The 10,984-nt window shown below is 39.8% G+C and overlaps 1 non-coding gene across 1 annotated transcript in view; it reads right to left on the bottom strand.

Moving 5' to 3' along the window:
• Positions 1-1,223: 1,223 nt before the first annotated feature.
• Positions 1,224-10,984, bottom strand: part of LOC109560146 (uncharacterized) — a 240,703-nt gene continuing 230,942 nt past the window's right edge. The window contains exon 4 of the transcript XR_011567033.1: positions 1,224-1,545. This is a non-coding gene — a transcript (uncharacterized protein). The remainder of the gene's footprint in view (positions 1,546-10,984) is intronic.

The following is a 10,984-nucleotide window of genomic DNA, read 5'->3' as shown; positions in this document are numbered from 1 at the left end:
CAGTGACTGAAATCCTTCTGATTCTTTTCTAGTTTTAGTTGCTTTCCAATATCTTCAACAGTTGTTTTTTCTTATTTTGTTTAGAGTAAATGTGTGTATAACAGGGGGCTTAGTCAGCCAAAAACTGCTCCATTATTACCAGATTATAACTATCCATATTGGATGTCTTACAGTTCCTCAAACAAAAATTTTTCTCTGTTCTTAGAGTTCCCAAATATGCTATTTCTCTACCTAAAATATTATCTCTCTTACTCTTTGACCAATTGGCTTCCAACTACCCATGATGTCTCTTTAAATATCAGTCACTCAACAAGGTCTACTCTTAAACTATTTCCTAACTCATCCAGGTTTGCCTTGCTGCTACACATTCCCAGAGCACCCTGTACTATTTTTGTAGTAGTTATAAGGTTCATCCTGTGTATGGTTATCTATTTAATACTTCCCTCTTTCTTAAGAGTGTAACCTCCATGAAAGCAAAAGCTTTGTCTTGCATTCCACAGCTGGCTGACTAGAAAGTACTTGGTAAATATCTATATCTTTTTCCAAAACCAAGATGTAAAATATTTTGATTAACTTGTCACAGATATTATGAAGCTGATTTATTAAAAATCATTCATAAAGGAATCCATCAGAGCACAGACATGTGTACAGGTAGGTATTAGCTGATAATTATAGTAAAATGTACTTTTGTCTACTTTGCTAATATTTTCTACTATGTGTGCAAACTATATAATATTTTGTGTCCAGCTCAAGAGAGTGGCAATAGTAGAAAACAGCTGTTTAAAAATATAAATTCAGAGAAGTCTGGCAGCTATTGAAATACATTCAATAACATTAATGATTTATCATTAATATCATCAGCCCCAAGACTACTTTTACAGCTTTAAAAATAATTTACTGCTTAAGCATAAGTAAGATATTCTTTTCCACTAACCAGAGCTCTCTTCTCCCCTACAGCTGAGGTTCACATATTAATAAAATGTATGCATCTGGAGAGCTGAATGAACTGATCCTAGACAACAGGGTGGCACTGTGATAGACACCATTGTATATATTTATATTTTCTTTAGAAAATCAAACACAGTTAGGGAATCAGACTTTGAATATCTTGGAATTTTATCAGGTCCTCCATTAATTCCAGTTAGAATCCAGGGTCTAGCACAGGGCTTGGCATACAGTAGCTGTTGAATAAACATTTATTTAATACATCAATGAACGTAGTCACGGCAAAAATTCCAAACAAAGGAAATTATAATAAACAAAGTTTATTGATTAATCCAGAAACATAGCCATTAAAAAAGAAAAAAGTATAAACCAAATTATTGCTTTCAGTCAATGACACCAGGTGCTCTGTGGGTGTGGACTCTAACCCACACAGCTCTTACAGCGCTGAAGACCATTCTCGTTGCAAGCCGTGCACTTCAGGGCCTTGAAAGAGTCTGTAAAGCAGTTTCGAAACACTGACATCTTGCTTCCATGGCAGACAGAGCACGGAAGAAAGCCAAAGCCCCCACAGGAGGGACACTCGTGTGGATGCTGCACTCTCTGGATAGGTGGCAGGAGGACAAGAAGGATAGGATTTGTGTTAGCATGACAATGCCATCAGCCTTCCTGTCTTTCTGTACTATAGACCGTTATAAAACAATACCAACGTATGATGATGGAGGACTTGCAATCATTTACCATTATAATATACAATAGATGCACAGGAAATGCTCTCTAACATTTCCTTTATTGTCTCATTGATGGCCATCAACAACACAAGCTTGGTGAGTAAAGGTTGGTACATTTTAAGTTAAAGGGCACATCATTTGAAAACTTCCAGAAATCCATCATATGAAAACACATATTTACAAATCAAAGAAATTCAGAAGATGGTAATTTGCCCTAAAGGAAAATACTGTAATTTTCCTTTTAGTATCGCTTCCTAGTTTTGTATCTTTGTTTATAGAATAGCAGCACTAATAGTGAGTCTGGAAAATAAGTAAAAATAAAAGATGGATTGGAGGAGCCTCTGTCAACTGAAGCTCCATCATCATATTGAACGTATAAATAATGCTTTGCTTTTTAAAAAGCACTTCCAAATGCATCACTACATAGAATCTTCTCTCATCTTATCCTTCACACATAAGAATACCTTCCTGTGTAAAGCAGCTAATTCAAACATCATTGTGCTGTGCTGTACTGAGTCTCTCAGTCGTGTCTGACTCTTTGCGACCCCATGGACTGTAGCCCTCCAGGCTCCTCTGTCCATGGGGATTCTCCATGCAAGAATACTGCAGTGGATTGCCATGCCCTCCTCTAATATCATTACCTTCCTTTTACATTTAAAGAAACAGACATAGAAATCTTGAGACTTATCTAAGTCCATAAAACTACCCACCATAACTATCAGCCTTTCTACCTCAAGTAAAAATAAAGTACCCATTACAGCATAATGAGATTAACTAGGAAGCGTGCTGTTGTTGTTGTTGCTGTTGTTGTTGCAAGTCATGTCCAGCTCTTGCTACCCTGTGAACTGTAGCCCCAAGGTTCCTCTGTTCATGGGATTTCCCAGGCAAGAATACTGGAATGGGTTGCCAGTTCCTTCTGCAGGGGAGCTTCCTGACCCAGGGATCGAACCGTAGGTCTCCTGCATTTGCAAGTGAATTCTTTACTACTGAGCCAGCATGTTAAGGATATTTTGAAGATTTCCATACACATTTCCGTTCGCTTTTTTGAACATATAACCTCTGCTGGAGTCCACAAGTGTAAACCATCTGCTGGTGGGAGCTTAGGAGCCATTACAGAATGAATACAAAGAGAATGGGAGTTAAAACAAGCTTCTGACTTGCAAAATAGGAACTTTCAGCTATGTCTGAAAGCCAGCTTTTGTGACAAGAATAATTGCCAAAATACACTTGGGAAATATAGATACACACACACATGCACACACAGACACTCAGACAAACATACCTTACATACTTAGACATACATACAGATTTTCTCTGGAAATTCACAATTGTACTTAATAAAGTCTCCAAAAAATCCAACGGAAAAGGAAACCAATTAACTAGGTTTAACCCACCATGTTCCCAGCAAGAAATTCTTTCCTAGAAAGCAACTACAGTTTTCTCATAAAAATGTGCTTTGGGAAAGAAACATTAAGGATCTGATTGCTTTAAAATTTATATATTTCCAGACCACTTTTCAGAGCTGCATATTCTGTATTCAGTAAGATTCATTTACAGTTACCATTTGACTTTGCTATTAGATCGAGATAGCAAAATTCATGTCATATCTTATTTTTAGCAACAGAATTAATTACTTTGATGGAAAGTAGTGATTTCTAGTCTGAAGGACACAAACAAGAAACGTTGTCAAGTTTGTAGAGATTCAAAGCTCTTCCAAAAAGTTGGATTGTATGTAGCAATTTAGTTTCTCTGTAGCTGGATTGTTTGTCATTTCCTTGTGCAAGAGTTGACCAAAAAGTGGTGCATCGAACTTACAATTTTGCATGATACAAAAATGTCTTTAGAAAAAAGCTTTATATAAAAACAAAAGCAGTGAAGAAAGAGTGTAGTCTAAAAACAAAATATAAGAGAATTAGTAAGTAATGCTCTTCTTATCAAAGTTTAGAAAGGCTATGATAAGGTAGACAGACCCTTGACATGCGTTAGAACCAGGCCAGAGATTATGTTAAAAATATTTAATGACTTATACAGAAACAACACCAACTAGTCAGAAAGGACTTATAAAACCCTGAGTCTAGGATGTCACCATAGGATGTACTTGTTTGTAAATAGGTTTGGATTTCAAGTAGAATGGGATCATCAAATTTTGCAACTAAAAATATGTGTTGCCCAGTTAGCTTGTATATCAGATAGACCATAGATAAAGTTTTGTGTAGATATGCCAAAGATTATATGGAACATACTTAAACTAAAAAAATTATTCATAATTTAATTGAGGCTTAAATGTAAGCAGACAGCCTATACTTTATCTGGCAACCCTTATAGGGTAGTTGCTTTTATGGAAGAGGAGAGCTGCTTGGGAGTCTTAGAGTAGTAGCTATTTACTAACTAGTATAAACCTTAACAACAAGTATAAACATTTCAATATTTTAAAATTCTTCAATAGCTTAAGATTTTCCCGTGAAATACATTTGTGCTGGCAAGCAAAGAACAACAAAGCTAGAATGAATGTGAGTGCTAAGGAGTTTCCTAGGCTCATTCACCATCTATGTCACTTACTCCAAATACCAGGCTTTCAACACAGAGAAATAATAATAAACACACAATCAAATTAAAAATTATTGAAACCAAACACAACCCTATAGGCTTTCCTGGGGACAAACACCTTCCCGCATCATCTTCCACCTCTTGTTTATAGAAAAGCTTTAGCCTCCTAGCCTTCTCTGAGTTACAAAGAGTAAATTTAATCAGAAAAGTGAAAAAAAGGCAGAAACAAATGAAAACAGTCAGGCAAGACAAAATAATAATAGTTTGACTGTGTGGATCACAATAAACTGTGGAAAATTTTGAAAGAGATGGGAATACCAGACCACCTGACCTGCCTATTGAGAAACCTGTATGCAGGTCAGGAAGCAACAGTTAGAACTGGACATGGAACAACAGCCTGGTTCCAAGTAGGAAAAGGACTACGTCAAGGCTGTATATTGTCACCCTGCTTATTTAACTTCTATGCAGAGTACATCATGAGAAACTCTGGACTGGAAGAAACACAAGCTGGAATCAAGATTGCTGGGAGAAATATCAATAACTTTAGATATGCAGATGACACCACCCTTATGGCAGAAAGTGAAGAGGAACTAAAAAGCCTCTTGATGAAAGTGAAAGTGGAGAGTGAAAAAGTTGGCTTAAAGCTCAACATTCAGAAAACTAAGATCATGGCATCTGGTCCCATCACTTCATGGCAAATAGATGGGGAAACAGTGGAAACAGTGTCAGACTTTATTTTTGGGGGCTCCAAAATCACTGCAGATGGTGACTGCAGCCATGAAATTAAAAGACGCTTACTCCTTGGAAGGAAAGTTATGACCAACCTAGATAGCATATTCAAAAGCAGAGACATTACTTTGCCAACAAAGGTCGGTCTAGTCAAGGCGATGGTTTTTCCTGTGGTCATGTATGGATGTGAGAGTTGGACTGTGAAGAAGGCTGAGCACCGAAGAATTGATGCTTTTGAACTATGGTGTTGGAGAAGACTCCTGAGAGTCCCTTGGACTGCAAGGAGGTCCATACTAAAGGAGATCATTCCTGCGTGTTCTTTGAAAGGACTGATGCTGAAGCTGAAACTCCAGTACTTTGGCCACCTCATGCAAAGAGTTGACTCATTGGAAAAGACTCTGATGCTGGGAGGGATTGGGGGCAGGAGGAGAAGGGGACGACAGAGGATGAGATGGCTGAATGGCATCACTGACGTGGACGTGAGTTTGAGTGAACTCCGGGAGTTGGTAATGGACAGGGAGGCCTGGTGTGCTGCGATTCATGGGGTCACAAAGAGTCGGACGCAACTGAGTGACTGAACTGAACTGAACCATGTAATAAAGTCAACTCCTTTTGTTACTCCTCAAGGGCAAAAGATAATATCCTGAGCCATATCACTGACCTGAATTGTTTTGCAGATACTAAGATTCCCACCCCCACCTTGCCACATAAAGTGTTAGTTTCTCAGTCATGTCAGACTCTTTGCGACCCCATGGACTTGAGCCCCCCAGGCTCCTCTGCCCTTAGAATTCTCCAGGCAAGAATACTGGAGTGGGAGTGGGTAGCCATTCCCTTCTCCAAGTGATCTTCCTGATCCAGGGATCAAATCCCAGTCTCATGCACTGCAGGTGGATCCTTCACCATCTGAGCCACCAGGGTAGCCTCAAGTGGAAGAAGTGAACTGCATGCTGATCACTAGTATGTAGACCCCAGGGAGGTTGGAATCAGAAGGTTGAGGTTGTTAACTCACCCTGTCACCTCACCACCAACCAATCAGGTGGATATCCATGAGTGGATCAAGCATCCTATGACCTTCTCCCTCCTTTTATCTTTAAAAATCCTTCCTTGAAAGTCATCGGGGAATTCAAATGTGAGCTGTCCATACTTCTTTCTTGGCCCCACACTGGATGCCTCACAGTAAATGCTTTATTTTCCTTCACCACAATCTGGTATGAGTAGATTGGGTTTACTGTTTGGGCAAGTGGACCCAAATTTGGTTTCGTAACATTATCTTATATCATGGGCCTGGAGCATGACTTCCAAAGATTACTTTCGAAGGGCCAAAATATCAAATGTTAAATATATGATGAGTCTGCTATTTAATTACTTCTCTGCAATTCAGAACACATAAATTTCCTAAAATGAAGTTAATATATAAACACTAAAAGCCACAGTGTCCATTTTAAAGGGAATCACAGATAGACCAAGGTCATCCTAAAACAACTTTGTCAGAATTATGCAATGCTATGGTAAAATTTGCTTTTGCTTATAGGGTTGTTGGGACAATTTAATGAGTAAATTCATATAAAGTGAATAGAATACTGTCTGGCACATAGTAGCTACTCAGTAATGGCTAATAGCCATTATTTTATTAATAAATCCTAATCTGAAGAGATTTTTATTAACTGCTGCTTCAAGCTAAATTGCTTGTGGTCACGTGACACAGTCATTTTCTACCACTAATATAGTCATTTTATTTAAACACCACTTCTATACTTGGTCTTCCGGTCTAAAGCATTGCCACTGTAAGAAAAGGAGAGTAAGTGTATTTTGATTCACATGTGAATTCTGATGTCTTGGAGCACAGCATTGGAAAGATTCTGAGGCCATTTCCACTCTCAAGAAAATTCAGCCCTTTAGCCATAAACTTGGGAGAAAAAAGAATGGCTTACCCAGCACATACGGTTGTATGGTCAGGCCACTCAACATGGCTGTTCTCTTGCTCTCTACATCCACTGCTCAGTTAGTCCCTGCTTCACCTACACTCTACTTGCATGACTGACCTTCCTTCATTTTTAAAAAATTTGTTTTGTTTTGTTTTTTTAATTTTTGTCTGCATTCGGTCTTCGTTGCTGCGTGCAGGCTTTCTCTAGTTGCATCAAGTTGGGGCTACTCATTGCAATGCATGGGCTTCTCATTGCAGTGGCTTCCCTTGTTTCAAAGCATGGGCTCCGGGCATACTGGCCTTAGTAGTTACTGCACCTGGACTCAGTAATTGTGGCCCGTGGCCTTAGTTGCCCCAAGGGATGTGGGATCCTCCTGGACCAGGAGTTGAATCAGTGTCTCCTGCATTGGCAGGTGAATTCTTAATTAACCACTGGGACCACCAAGGAAGCCCCTGACCTTCCTTCTTATTTGTAGAGCCTGATTAGTAAATACCTATATACTTGTCCCTCGCCCAAGTTTGTCATTGTTCTAATATTTAGATGAGAATGGCTCCCCTTTGATAGTTTAATGAAGGGAAGAACTCTGCCCCAGGAGGGTACATAGCCTAAGGGGATAAAAGAGGAAATCCTCCTCTGCTGAATTCCCCTAGTAACGAATAAGCCAATCTACAATATTTCTCCCTATAACTGGTAGTCTCCTTATTCTTCCTGGGAGTGAAGACCTCTGCTGCTGTGTCCAGCCTGCCATCCGCCTCCCAGCAGTGGGATGTTGCTCCAGGACCCTTCTGCTTCAGATGTGTTGTTGTTGTTCAGTCACTTAGTCACATCTGACTTTGCAACCCTGTGGACTACAGCATGCCAAGTTTCCCTATCCTTCACCATCTCCCAGAGTTTGCTCAAACTCATGTCCATCAAGTTGGTATTGTCATTCAACCATCTCGTCCTCTATCATCCCCTTCTCCTCCTGCCTTCAACCTTTCCCAACATCAGGGTCTTTTTTCTAATGGGTCAGCTCTTTGGATCAGGTGACCAAAGTATTAGAGCTTCAGCATCAGTCCTTCTAATGAATACTCAGGGTTGATTTCCTTTAGGATTGACTGGCTTGATCTCCTTGCAGTCCAAGGGACTCTCAAGAGCCTTCTCCAACACCACAGCTCAAAAGCATCATTTCTTCAGTGTTCAGCTTTCTTTCTTGTAAGAAAGATGTGTAAGATCTCCCATCTATTAAACTGCTGATGGTCTCTGTCACCTACTGTGGGCTCTTTCTTCAGCAAATATAGTAACTGCAGGCCTGAAGGCTGCAGCCCAACAAGAGTCTATATCCAGTATCTGATGTAATAGAGACTACCTCATTTTACAAATGATGAAACAAAGATTTTTAATGAGTAAAAGTGAATGTTCAGATCACAGAGAAATTTGAAAACAGATTTCCACTTTCAGTGAAGAGGTTGACTATAGACAATTTGATCTTCAAACAGTTAAGAAATCTAGAGTAGCTCTTCAGTGTCCTGACACCCAGCAAAGCTAGAAACCAGGCAGACCTGGTTGATAACAGCACCCAGTAAGAGTGCTGAATCTACAGAATGCCCCCCTCTTCACAGTGGTTTGGATGGAGGCATGTGCTTTAGGGGCAGTAGTAGAGCTCATGCTCAGTCATATCCAACTCTTTAGAGATGGAATTTAAGAAAAAAGGAGTAAGAAATCATCCTCCCTTTTATCTCTATCTGTTCATCTATTCTTGGCCAGGGACTTAAAAAAAAAATCCAGCAGGCTCATTCCACAAATAAGTTCACATTGCTAGGCACTATGTATGGCATAGGAGATACAGCAGTGAGCAAGAAATTTCCCTGTTCTTTTAATAAGTAGCTCTCAGCTACAAATAAGGGTTTATTAGTGAAATATTAACTAATAATGACTAATCTTATTGAGTGGCTATTACATACCAGGCAATGTTCTATTCACTTTACATGAATTCACTCTAAATCTTCTCAACAATCGAGTAGAAGGCTGATCTCATTATAGCGCTGTAGAGATTCTGCATTATTTGAAGATGGCCTTGGTTCCCTGGCGGCTCAGCCGGTAAAGCGTCTGGAAGACTGGGTTGGGAAGGTCTCCTGGAGAAGGAAATGGCACCCCACTCCAGTACTCTTGCCTGGAAAATCCCATGGAGAGAGGAACCTGGTAGGCTACAGTCCATGGAGTCGCAAAGAGTCGGACACAACTGAGCGACTTCTCTTTCTTTCTTTCTTCTTTCTTTCGGCCTGTTTGTGATTCCATATAAAAATGATGATGTAACTTTTAGTATTTATATATTAATTTTATTTTAGGGAATTTATTTGTGGTCTTTGAATATATCCACTTCATACCACAGTCATCTAAATTGAAGCCCCCAAGAATTCCCTAGCCTCTAACAATGGACCAGAGGATAAGAGTGGAGTTCATGAATGATTGTGAAATGGGTTTTTTTTTGTGGCACAAACTCAAATTTCATAAATAAGAAGAGCTTTTTGCTGTTCTCTAATGCAGAAACAGGATGCTAAGATCAAGAGTATTTAGCGTTTTTTTCAAGATTAAGGAATGAATGCAATTCTTATTTTTAACCTCAGATCATCTAATCCTATTTTAGAAGTACTGGGAACTCTCTTAAGTGTTCTGCCAAGGAAGAAGCAACTTATCTGACTCTCTGTAACCATAAACTTCCTCATCCAGGTTATCTATGAATCAGACACTCCACATAACAGATTGTCACAAAAGTGAACACTTGGCCTATGGTCATCTCTGGATGATCCACCTTTGTCTACATACTTTGTTTTAAACTATAGTAAACCATTAAAAGTTGGCTTTAAGCTCAACATTCAGAAAACTAAGATCATGGCATCCAGTCCCATCATTTCATGGAAAATAGATGGGGAAACAGTGGAAACAGTGGCTGACTATTTTTCTGGACTCCAAATCACTGCAGATGGTGATTGCAGCCATGAAATTAAAGGACGCTTATTCCTTGGATGGAAAGTTATGACCAACCTAGATAGCATATTGAAAAGCAGAGACATTACTTTGCCAACAAAGGTCCATCTAGTCAAGGCTATGGTTTTTCCAGTGGTCATGTATGGATGTGAGAGTTGGACTAAAAGAAAGCTGAGCGCCAAAGAATTGATGCTTTTGAACTATGGTGTTGGAGAAGACTCTTGAGAGTCCCTTGGACTGCAAGGAGATCCAACCAGTACATCCTAAAGGAGATCAGTCCTGGGTGTTCATTGGAAGGACTGATGTTGAAGCTGAAACTCTAATACTTTGGCCACCTGGTGCAAAGAACTGACTCCTTTGAAAAGACCCTGATGCTGGGAAAGATTGAAGGCAGGAGGAGAAGGGGACGACAGAGGATGAGATGGTTGGATGGCATCACCAACTCAATGGACATGTGTTTGGGTAAACTCCGGGAGTTCGTGATGGACAGGGAGACCTGGCGTGCTGCGGTTCATGAGGTCACAAAGAGTCAGACATGACTGAGCAACTGAACTGAACAATGATTTAATTCAGCAATTGCTTGTTAAGTGCCTAGGAAGCTATTCTCTGTCTGATCAAGCCATTAATAAGCAGAATCATTCCTGATCCTTGATTTTCAGAGTTATGAAATGCTGACACAGTGGAAATATGTTGTTATATTCCTAAATGTATAAGCCAGATTTGTGAATCTGATTCTTGATCCAATGGGATGTATGGCCACAACCTTATTTAAAAAGATGTTCCAATTTCAGGAAGAGGCACCCAGAGCACGTGGCCTGATTGCTTAGGTAAGTAGATGGTACTCTGCTGCTTTAATCTCTGAACATGCTGTGGCCACCCACTCCATGGAGAGGGAACATCACCCAGAATGTTGCCTCTCCAAGGAGGGTCAGGCCAGCCTTTGATAGCTCCAATGCCTTACACAGACATTGGAGCATGTGCCTTACACAGACATGCACAGCCTGTGCCATTTCCAGCATCCTCGGTGTGTAGTTGAGAATCTTACTTCTGTTCTTCCTGAATGAAAAATCAGGCTTTACAAGGGAAAAAAAAGTACTGAAAGTGAACGCTATATTGGCAGCCTCATAGCAATGACATCAAAAT

Source organism: Bos indicus, chromosome 6 (assembly GCF_029378745.1).
Source record: "Bos indicus isolate NIAB-ARS_2022 breed Sahiwal x Tharparkar chromosome 6, NIAB-ARS_B.indTharparkar_mat_pri_1.0, whole genome shotgun sequence".
Classification (NCBI taxonomy): domain Eukaryota; kingdom Metazoa; phylum Chordata; class Mammalia; order Artiodactyla; family Bovidae; genus Bos; species Bos indicus.
This window is presented reverse-complemented; position numbering and strand designations above follow the sequence as displayed.